The sequence below is a fragment of the Squalius cephalus genome (genome assembly GCF_949319135.1).
Source record: "Squalius cephalus genome assembly, chromosome: 1".
NCBI lineage: Eukaryota > Metazoa > Chordata > Actinopteri > Cypriniformes > Leuciscidae > Squalius > Squalius cephalus.
Genome location: NC_137122.1, coordinates 50,277,109 through 50,288,719, shown reverse-complemented (window position 1 = coordinate 50,288,719; position 11,611 = coordinate 50,277,109).

Genomic DNA, 11,611 nt, shown 5'->3' with positions numbered 1-11,611 from the left:
ATAAACAATTGCATAAAATATATATTTTCTGTATTATTTGTAATTTAATTAATAAATAAATAGATTTTGTGTCTGTCCCTACATTCTGATCAACTCTGTTACCTCTGTTATAAAACAAAACAAAAAAACCTCCAAAGCATTTGTAGAAAAAGCATGTGACTTGCACCAAGGGATGTCACTTCCTCTGGTGGGAAACTCTGGAAAGCGTGAAGTATTTCATTATTCTTCTCTCATTAATTTGTACAAAATGTTTAGTATACACCAATAGTAGATTAATTATTTGTCAAATCTATTATTATGATATTGCAGTGAATCTCTCATTCACTTTTTAAAAAACGATAATATGGTGAAAACCCATAAAATTATGATTTTAGACATGCCATGTGGTATCTGGTTTGATGTTAGCATTTTGAGATAAAGCACAAAATGGTGGAAAATGTCAACTCTGTTGTCGTCAACTCTGTTATCAACCCATATAAATCAACCCATTTTGTCTGTAACAGAGTTGACAGATTTTTACATTGATGTTCAGTTAGTAAATTGATGTTCAGCATTAATATTTTAAATATTACAAGTTTAAGATCAGCAACTATTTAAAATGTTGAATTTAAAGTGCCTTCTATGAAAATAAAAAGGTTTAACAGAAAAAGAAAATCATATATTTTTTTTTTTCTTTCTATACTTGAAATGCACCCGCAATTCTGGAATGACCCGTATACCAAAGTCGTATACACTTTAGAGACGGTCCCTAAATGTGCGAATGTCCAACATCAAGCCAACTTTATGCCAGTCTATCACTGGGAAACGCTCAGCATTAAACTTTACGCGTTATTCTGAGTCCATCTGCTTGCCTGCGAGTTTGGTCTTTTATATCACTGTAATTAGTCCATTAAGCTACGTTAAGCGTTTTATATGTCCAGCAGGGGAATCCTGAAGTATTGAGGGAAACCCTAATAGCTTGCATGCAGCACATCGCCACAATATAAAGTTAAGGCCACTAAACAACCAAGAGAAATATATGTCAACCTCAAAAATGTAACATTGGATCTGTATATCCGCATCGGGGAATAACATTATAATCTTGTTCACGGTAGAGAAAGATGCTTGTAGGCTACACAGGGAAAGTAACCGTGAAGACACTGAATTTAACATAAAACGGCCGTCATAATAATCACAAATACACTTACATTGCTGTAAATGAGTTTTATGAATGAATGACTTGTTCTAACTGTTGCTGGTCTTCGTCACAACACACGCTTTTGCACCACCTGCTGGTGAGGTTGACTAACAGCAGATGGAGAGTATCTCGGTAATCTACTGCTTTTCCTGCAGTTCCGTTGAATTTACTGTCAAATTTGAACCACTGAATTTGAGGAAGCGAATTTGCAAAGCGAAATAAAATGGACCGAAAAGTGCCTGTTGAATATTATAGGTTGTATTTTTAAACAGTTTGAATATTTTGGAAGTGAAATATGAAAGGTGAATATGGATTATTGAATTTTGAATAATGAAAATGTGTTTGAAATGTTTTTAATTGAAATATTCACAGCTTAAATATTCAACCATGTTGAATTTCAGGCCATACAAATGCAAGCCCTAAAAATACAATGCATTAAAATGCAAGCATGGTTAATGCAATGCCTATTTTTTTTTTCAAGTAGTGCAATTCAACAGGCTTTTTGTTTCAAAAACATTTGACATTATTTTACTTCCATACACCACGGTAATACAATAATGCTACAAACAAAGACCCAAAACAGTAAAACGTAATAGTTTCAAATCCAAACTCCTGATTGGATAAGCTACATTTAAAACTGCACTTACCAGGTACAATCATAACTAATATGCAAATGAGTCCCCGCCTCCACTCACTAAAACCAGCTCGGTCTACCTGATCAACTCGTAGTAAACGCTTCACAATGGCGAGTAGAAATATTGGTTTAATTCAGCCATATATTTTTGAACCAGAAACTGATTCCGAAGAAGAAGAGAACGAGCGAATTATACAGGCTTGTCTACAAGTCGACATATCAGAATGGTAATGCATTTTATGTCTCGCTCTCTACAACATCAAACCATTTTCCCGTTCGCCATCTCAGAGTCAGACAGCTGCCTTCTAACAATCAGTATCCTTAGAAATGCTCACAGAAAGATCGTAGAAACATCATAAAAGGTCAGTGGAGAAAACCCCGCCCCATGTTGACTGGATTGGCTACATGTTTGTGACGTAGAGAACAGGGGCAATTTCAAAGCGCGATTTTGAGACTGTTTTTGGTTCACTGCAGTTTTAAGGAGGAAATACTCAGCAATGGTGTTGACTGATGAGTTTGCACATGGTTTGTCTTAATTCATATTAAAAACATCACATAGACATGTAAACATAAAAAAAAAAAAAAAACATTGCGTGTTTTTGGTTTCCGCATTGTTTGCAGTTTAGTGTTACCACGTCTTTACAATCCACCGTTTCAGAACTGCGGACAGCACCCCGCCATACTCTCGACCACACATGATGTAAGCGTTTGCTCTTTTCCTCATGCACACCATGATCTCATAAGTGAGTGAGTGCTGGAATGTAAGTGTCCAATATTAGCAGATTAGGCAGGCAAAGAATATTGAGCAAACAAAGACCCGACGGAGACAACGATGTGGGTGGTCTCGGCGGGGTAAAGAAGCAGGAAAGCGTGTAAAATATAATATAAAGGAGGGAAGTTATAGAGGAGAGAGAACTCACAGTCCGGCTGGCTCCATGTCTCCACTAACACACATCCAATTATAAAGTCTAGCAGCAGCTTAACTGGCTGCCACGAGCTGGTGAGGAGCCAGTGTTGTATGCAATCATCAGTCCATAGGGTCACTCTGATTCGCCTGACAACACCCACACCCTGCCACTGAGCTGCCTAAATGAGCAGCGGCAACAGAAAGCCCCTCTAATGTCATTAAGGGCCTAATGAGTTTTAATTGGGAGGAGATCTTAACTTGGAGCCCTAATTGCATCTGATTAAAGACAATATTAGTTTTACTGCTGGTAAATTGGTCGGGAATGAGAACAGAGACGGTTTTAGTGGGATCAATGTGGTCCTACTGGAAATATTGTTGAAAGACATGAATTGAAGCAGACATCCAGGCCGGAGAGTGGGATGAGAAATGAAGACGCCATGAATAAGTCTGGAATCTCTCACAATTCTTTACATTGATATGAAAAAAAATGGCAACACTTTACAATGAGCTTTCATTAGTTAACATGGACTAACAATGGACAATAAACAGCATTTATTAATCTTAATCAATGGTAGTAATCTTAATACATTCTTAAAATCTAAAGTTGTATTTGTTAATTTTTTTTTTTTTAATGAAACGGAAGTTGCGATAGTCTTTACATTCCTATTGTGATGTATATCTTCTCGAACAGGATTTTTTCCATGGGGAATTGATTGGATGGTTGTGGTTTGCTATTGGTCAATCTCATTTGAGTGACAGGTTGTCCCGCCCTAAAAAAAACATGTCATCATAGAAGAGAAGAGTGGTTGCAAGAGGGAGGAGAAGTTATTTTGATTTAAGATTACACATGATAAGTCAATTATGGATAAATCATTTCTAAAAAATACTGCAATATTCCAGAAAAAAAAAAAGAATTGTCCATGTTGATTTCATTAGTGAATGTACTGCACTGTGAGCTAACATGAACAAACAATACACAATTAGATTTTTACTAACTGACATTAACAAAGATTAACAAATGCTTAAAAAAATATATTGCTCATTGTTAGTTCATGTTAGTTATCTAAAGTTAACAAATGAGACCTTATTCCAAAAGTATTACAGAGAATATAACAATTCTCCATTCATTTGCCTCTTTCATGTCTCATCGAGCCGTTTAGCTCACAAATTTTTCACATATTTGTCTATCCATGCATGCTGTCAAGACAGCAATGCTTTACCATTTGTTTGTACAATTGTTTCGACTGAATGGGGTTAAACGGTAAGACCTCCCTTTTAAAAAGAGACAAGTTTCAGATACAACGCTGTTTCGTTCTGGTGAATCGCATCAATGAATTGCTTTAAGTGACTGAATAAAAAAGAAAAAAGAAAAAAAAAACAGCAGACCTAAGTGATGGCCTTAAATGCATGCCCACTCTAATATCCATTCAGCCCAACAATGGTCTACTTCGCCTCATCATGTCAAACACTCGAGCTATTAACTCTGCCTGCTAGAGAAGCGACCTGTGGAATGGATGGAGTATGATGGGGATAATCACAGGCCGGATTTAGCGCTGTCTCTCAAACATTTGTCCGCTGTCGAGGTCAAGTACAACAAAGCTGATTCCAATCTGCTCCGTACCCGAACAACACATCCAGACTTCATAACTCACCTTGTGACAGCTGCGCTTGAGATTAGCCAACACTTAGACACACGAGAACTGACAGATCCTCATAATCCCCACGTCTTCCGTGTGCTGAGTGCATTTGTGGTGAATTGCTGTGGATCAGTGATAATTGGAAGCTAGGCATTGGAGACCGAGGTAAATTACGCCGACACCAGACGATGTTTCCTCTGATTTTAGAAATGATGCACTTTCTTAATTGCCATCCTCACCTGACCAATTGTAAAATTTCTTTTATTTTTCAAAGCAACCTCTTCTGGCCGGAAAATGAGGGTCTAAATGAGCTCAGTGTGTCCCCTGAAGCCTTCGGAAGCACCTTGCTACATGTTTCGCTAATACACCAATTAGTCATGAGCTACAATTAGTGAAGAAGTGAGACCCCCCAAAGCACATGTCCATAAGCGGTAAAAGCTTTAATCTCTCAGCTCTACGGCCATCTTCGCTTCTTCACTTCACTCGTCTTCCACTGCGCGCTCGCTCCCACCTGCGTGGTGCATATTAGGGGAGCGCAGAAGAATTGTGCTAGCATGTGGAAGAATGTGTCTACGTTTGCAGGTCGGTGTCTGTATTTAAGTGGGTTGGGACAGGCTGATCGGGCTAGATGAGTAGGGTGTATCAAGAGACATGAAAAGTCAGGGAAGCAGAAATGGGTTTTAAAGTTACAAGCTAAAACACACTCAAAGTGCAAATGTAGCGTGACGGCCGTATCTGATTTCCCCACAACTGCTTCACTTCTTTTGCTACTAAAGGAAAACCAGTGAACCTCATAAACGGGGGTCCGGCGTCACTTTAAATGAACTGGTGTTGCTCTCAATGAAAATGTGTCGGTTTGTCAATTCTTTTGGGGAGCAGTATTTTTTCCATCCAATCCGTGCATTACCAGATGAACTCACTGTGTTGTGTAAATAATTGTGTGTGTGAAAGCAGTTTTTTGAATATTCAAAGCTATCAATCAGCAAGTGGTTCTCAGTTTTTCTCAGGCACACTTGGAACACGTGGCTTTACCTACATTTTTTGCAAAACTCAAGAAACGTACATACAATTCACTGCAGTTTCCAACTGAAATGAACACCACAGACAATAAAACACCAACAACTATTCCTTTTCAAACAAATTATAATTACATGGGCAGATTATCAATTGATAAAGATTTATTTTTGTGCGATTCTTTGCACAAGACTATGATTGTGTGATGCAAACATTAAAATGTCTTAGTTAACAAATCATACAGTATAGTAAAAGTGTTTTGAGCTGTTATTATACACTTTTACTATACTGCATGATTTGTAAACTTATACATTTTTAATGATTTTAATGTTTTTCTGATGCAGCAAACTTGTTTGGTAGCTCAATTTGTACAACATTGCACTTGTGATGTGGAGAGATAAAAGAAGAATTATAGAAGCAAGCTAAAATGGCATGGTTGATACAGCAGATGCATTTTTGGAGCTGTTTACAGCTGGTATTAAGATGCGTTTTGGTCGATCGAATTGCAGGTAGACGAGGGAAACACATTCCCGTTTACACCTAGTGTTTTGATCTCTTTTGTCCATTTTTAAACACTTCTGTCCTGATTTCTTCGAGGGGAGTGTCTATGGGTGGGTAAATAAATGGGCTTTTTAAGATCTTCCAATCTAATGGGCAAAAGAAGCTTGCGCAATTTACATATGAACGCACCCGGTGACAATGGAAAAACATACGGAGAGTATCAGATTTCATTTCTGCTTTGACAACTGCAAGACCACGGCTAACACTGTGAGTGCGTGTTAGAAATCAGGAATGGTGAGAGAACATTGTGCTTGGTACATTTTTCGTCTTCAAACCAAACTTGGGTCTTAAATTCCAAGTATAAATTCCATCTGGCTAGAGCGCTACCCATAATGTTTACGCAGTAGGCGGAGAGAAGGCAGTGTTTGAGGCTGACAGCATTCGACCACATGAGCGTTTACACTACGAAAGCAATCCGGTCAAATGCGTATTCGATTACTGCTGGAAGTGGTCAAAAGTGGACAAGCTCAAAACGTTTTAGACCCTGTTTACACCTGTATTTATCGTCAGCTACTTGCGATATGATCGACCAAAACACATCTTAATACAAAATGTTAACAGGGACTTTATCTCACGTAAACACTATCAGTTGTGTTTAGGGTGAAGTTTAGTTTAAGTAGCATTATATTTTCAAATGCTATAGCGCATTAACCTTTTGCTCACTATGATTTTGCCAAGTAAGACATAACTTGGCATTTTGCCAAGCAGCCATATCACCCTGTAGCCCAAGACTGGTTGCCAGCTGAAGCTAAGCAGGGCTGAGCCTGGTTAGTACCTGGATAGGAGACCTCCTGAGAAAACCAGGTTGCTGCTGAAAGAGGTGTTAGTGAGGCCAGTAGGGGGCGCTCACCCTGTGGTGCTCACCCTAATGGGGACACTATACTGTCAAAGAGTACCGTCCTTCGGATGAGACGTTAAACCGAGGTCCTGACTCTCTGTGGTCATTAAAAATCCAAGGATGTCCTTCGGAAAAAAATAGTAAGGGTTTAACCCCGGCATCCTGGCCAAATTTGCCTTTTGGCCTCTGTCCATCATGGCCTCCTAATCATCCCCATATACTGATTGGCTTCATCACTCTCCTCTCCACCAGTAAGCTGGTGTGTGGTGGGCGTTCTGGCGCAATATGGCTGCCGTCGCATCATCCAAGTGGATGCTGCACATTAGTGGTGGTTGAGGAGATTCCCCTTCCATGTAAAGCTCTTTGAGTACTTAGAAAAGCGCTATATAAATGTAACAAATTATTATTATTATAACATATTTTGATGGAACAACATTACAGTCCGAAAATGTATTCCAAACCTTATCCCTACCGCTAAACCTAACCCTACCATTGTTTTGTCCTAAAATCAGAGGGAAATTACGGTGAATAACACTGATGTAGAAGCACCTTACCCATGGCTGTAAGCCTAAACTTGACATAAACTGTAAATCTCTTAGGTGAGTTTTTATCTGCTGTTTCTTTCCTTGCAACGATTAAGTCAAAGCATGTGAAAATCACATTATTGAGTCAACTCATATTTGAGTCAATATTGTGTAAAATAAGCGTCAATTTGCAATTAATGTAGCAACAGATAATTTGTTTAATTGTATTGTGTATCACGTTATTTTTGGCCACCGTGCTCTCTAGATATTGGCACCGGTATCGGCATCAGCTATTGCTAAACATACACTGTGAAATCAGTTCTTGTTAGACACCGATTTCTAAATTGATATCATAAATTCAAAAGGTGTTTGGAGGATGAACAGGACATGATGTACCTGTATTGCTGTACTGTATGTGTCCTCAGACTGATCATATTTGATTTGATATACATTTAAATTGCTATTTAGTAATTAATTGACCCTCTAGGTCTAGGACATGTAAAGACAATTCACACCGCACCGACAGATGCCAACCAACGCGGATAATCACCAGATTACAGTACGTCAATTCTCAGACATCCCATGACCCAACAACAAAGACTTTATAGAAAGATGACACAGTCATATTTCTATGAATGGGAGAAAGTGCGGCGCACAATATAATAAGTCCCGCCTTCTAAATTAAAGAGCCAATCGGCAATGGTAAAGTCATTGCATCACTGCAGCTGCCGTTAGAAGCTCCATTTGCAGTGTTCTGAGCGCATGTGCAGGTCCAGCCTGAAAAATTCTGTTTTTTTGTCATGATTTGAGCATTTAGAAACAAAATTTATGAGACAGTAGTTGTCAGATTTCATTGGTGATTTCACATACAAATTTTATTTGTGATGTTTCCCCATTCAAATAGATAGGAGCTGCACTTGCATGACTGAAATAGCTGCCCGAGAGGTGTTTCAAAGATGGCCGCCGACTGAAATGACTTGCCTTAAACGGACTTTGCCCAACGAGCACCTATTAAGGATGTTCAATCAGCGAAAACTGTGACAGATAGCAACAGATACCAAAAGGAGTAACGCACTGATCCGACATAACCCGACAAAGTGTCTGTTTCCGTCTGTCAGTGTAGTGTGAATTGGCCTTAATTAGTAATTAATTAATATATCTAGTAGGCTTTTTGCAGTTGCAATCATTGTTGATCTTTGCCGTGTTCGGCCACACCCACAGAAAAAAAAAAATGTTTTCCATGTGCATCTAATCGCATACACAAAGTTCAGCAGATTTATACTCTCGAGCAGATGGTTTTAATAGTTTTAATGTTCTGGTCTGTCTGCGTGTGTGTGTCCACTCGGGGACAGCAGCAGTAGTGCTAATGATATTAAGCCAGGGACAGATCTGCTCCATGTCTGCAGGCCTGCCAGTCAGCTGGTCTGGCCCCTCAACCACTCTCCACTAACCCCATCCTCCTCTCTACCAGAGACAGGAAGAGAAATCTAATAAATAAATGAGAGGATGCACGAGGAAAAAAAATATATAAATTACGTCCTCGCTTCTCGTAAATCATGTTCCCAACTTCCAGTAGACAGGAGGGCGGAGCCTGGGAGTTGAGGAGACGAGAGGAGAGATCACGAGAGGAGGAGGAGAGAGAGAGAGTGTGTGTGTGCTTGAGAGAGACAGAGAGTGCGGGAAGCGCCTGTATCCTTCCCTCAGCCGGGGTAGCTCTCGAGACTTGGCGTCGAGGTGTTTTTAATTGATTTTTGATTAGCCAGACATGGGGGGTGTCCATTAGCAGGGGAGGGATAAAACCAGAACAAAAAAAAAAAAAAAAAAAAAGAGAGAGGGAGAGAGAAAGAGAGAGAGAGATACACTGAGTATGAATAAATAGAGGGCCGTTTGTGAAAGGCATGATACCGAAGCATCCTACATTTCTTTCACTTTGTCTTTCAAACTCCACTTAATTGACTGTAATATTTTGCTTAATTAGTTGCAATTAAACTCGAGTTCAAGATACTCAGCGGCTGATGAAGAAGGTGAGAACTCAAATATCTTCATGGCAAATTGTGTGAACATCAGCACACACACACACACACACACACACACACACACACACACACACACACACGCACGCACGCTCGCACGCACCCACACACACACACACACACACACTTCTGTTTACAGGAATCCACAAAAGTCAAACACTATTCAATAAACAGGAAACCAATATGCTAATGCAGTGGTTCTTAACTGACGGGTCACCACACAAAAATGGGTCGCAGGTCTGTTCTGTTCTGTTCTGTTCTGTTCTGTTCATGGACAGAAAAGTTAAAAGCGAAAAATAGAGAGCAATAAACTGAATAAATGTGCATAGCTAGCAACATTTTTTTTTTTTTTTTACGTTTTAAAATGGAGCAGAAAACACATTTAGTGTCTTTTGTTGTTGTCAAAGGCTCTGCGTCCTATTAAATTCTACAGAATTCATCCACTTTGTAGAGGCTATTCAAATGAGGTCCAAGCCAACATGTACAGGTTGTGTAACTTTTATTATGTTGGTTGTTGCATATCACAGCAGTTCAGAAATAAAATGTCCGGTGAGTGGCGCTGACCATTCATACATTCACCAATGTGGCGCTGACCATTCATACTGTACATACATAAATACATACATTTTTTTAATTATTATGTATTTTAAAATTACACAGGAAAAACAATCCGCTTAAATCACGACAACAGAGAAAAAACATTTTAAAAAAAATATCCAGATAAGAGAGCAGTAATTAAAAAGTATGATACATATCAGACTTTTTAATAACTGCTCTCTAGATATTTTGATACTAAGATAATTTGTTCTTGTTTTGATTAGCTTGTTTTTTTGTGTGTTTTTTTTTTTAAAGAAATATGCTTGACTGGTTAATTAAACTAGCTATAATACATATTCTGACTCTAAAATCTGATTGTAAGTGCCACATTCAATGGTCTTTCATCATATAGCTGATATACACTAACCTATGACTGTGTGCTAGTGACATAAAAGACAATGATTATCTATCATGTGGTGCACCAACATGACACATACACACTTATTCGCTTCAGAAAACAAGGACAACAACACACATGAACACATGCGAACTCAGGCAGAAAACAGACTTTAGTTCAGGACAGGTGTGAATGGATCTATTCCAGCGGTATAGTGGGAGAAAAGGGGTTCATCATTGTCATCTGTCTTTAAGGATAAATCTGAAGAACTGCACTCCATCTCTTTACACTTATTTGCACTTCCTCTCTACCAAACAAGGTGTTACTGATCCGTGCAGCACAGGCGACTAGGACAGCATGTAACCTTTTCAATACACGGCCCCATCCTTCCATCAACATTGAACACAGACTGCCTAGCACGCTCAAATTACACAGTCGTACTGGGAGCGAGGGAGAGATAGAAATCAGAGAAAAACAGGACAGGACAGAGGTGGGGATACGAGATACAAGAAATTAGGGGTTAGCTAAGGTGTTTCGAGCCTTTCAGTACTGGGGGACAACGTGCCCATTAAGTAAAAATGTGTGCACTTATTTTTCTAAAACAAAAAGTTTCACTTAAAGTGCCCCTATTATGTTTTTTTTCTAATAATATCTTTCATGCAGTGTGTAATATAGCTGTTTGGGAATGTAAAAGGTCTGCAAAGTTTTAATGATAAAAGTACACAGCAAATAAAGTTATTGTCAACTAAAATAAAGAATTGATACTGAACTGCTGAAACAAGCCATCAGCAATTCCAGTCTCAATTCATGTTACAAAACAACATAACAATGTAACACATTTGCATAATGTCAGCCCTATGGTCTTCATTGGCTTCCCACTAATGAAGTCTACTTTGACCCTCAAACACTGTAGTTGTAGCTAAGACCTGGAAGAGATTGTTGTTGAAAAGTCGAGAAGATGCTGTTCTCAGCACTGTATGCACTTCCATAGGATGAGGACTCGCGCTGGGATTTATAAGGTAAAATCGCCAGCATCGTTACTGTTTGTATAATTGTGTATCAAGTGCTGAGTAAGATCTGGAGCTAAAATTCAGATATGGTAATGAGAGTTTGGTTTCCGACATGTGCTGTTAGTGGTAGATCAATCACAACAGACTGGGCCACCTGACCAATCAGAGCAGAGTAGACCAATCACAACAGACTGGGCCATCTGACCAATCAGAGCAGAGTAGACCAATCACAACAGACTGGACAATCTGACCAATTAGAGCAGAGTAGATCAATCATAACAGACTGAGCCATCTGACCAATCAGAGCAGAGTAGACCAATCACAACAGACTGGGCCATCTGA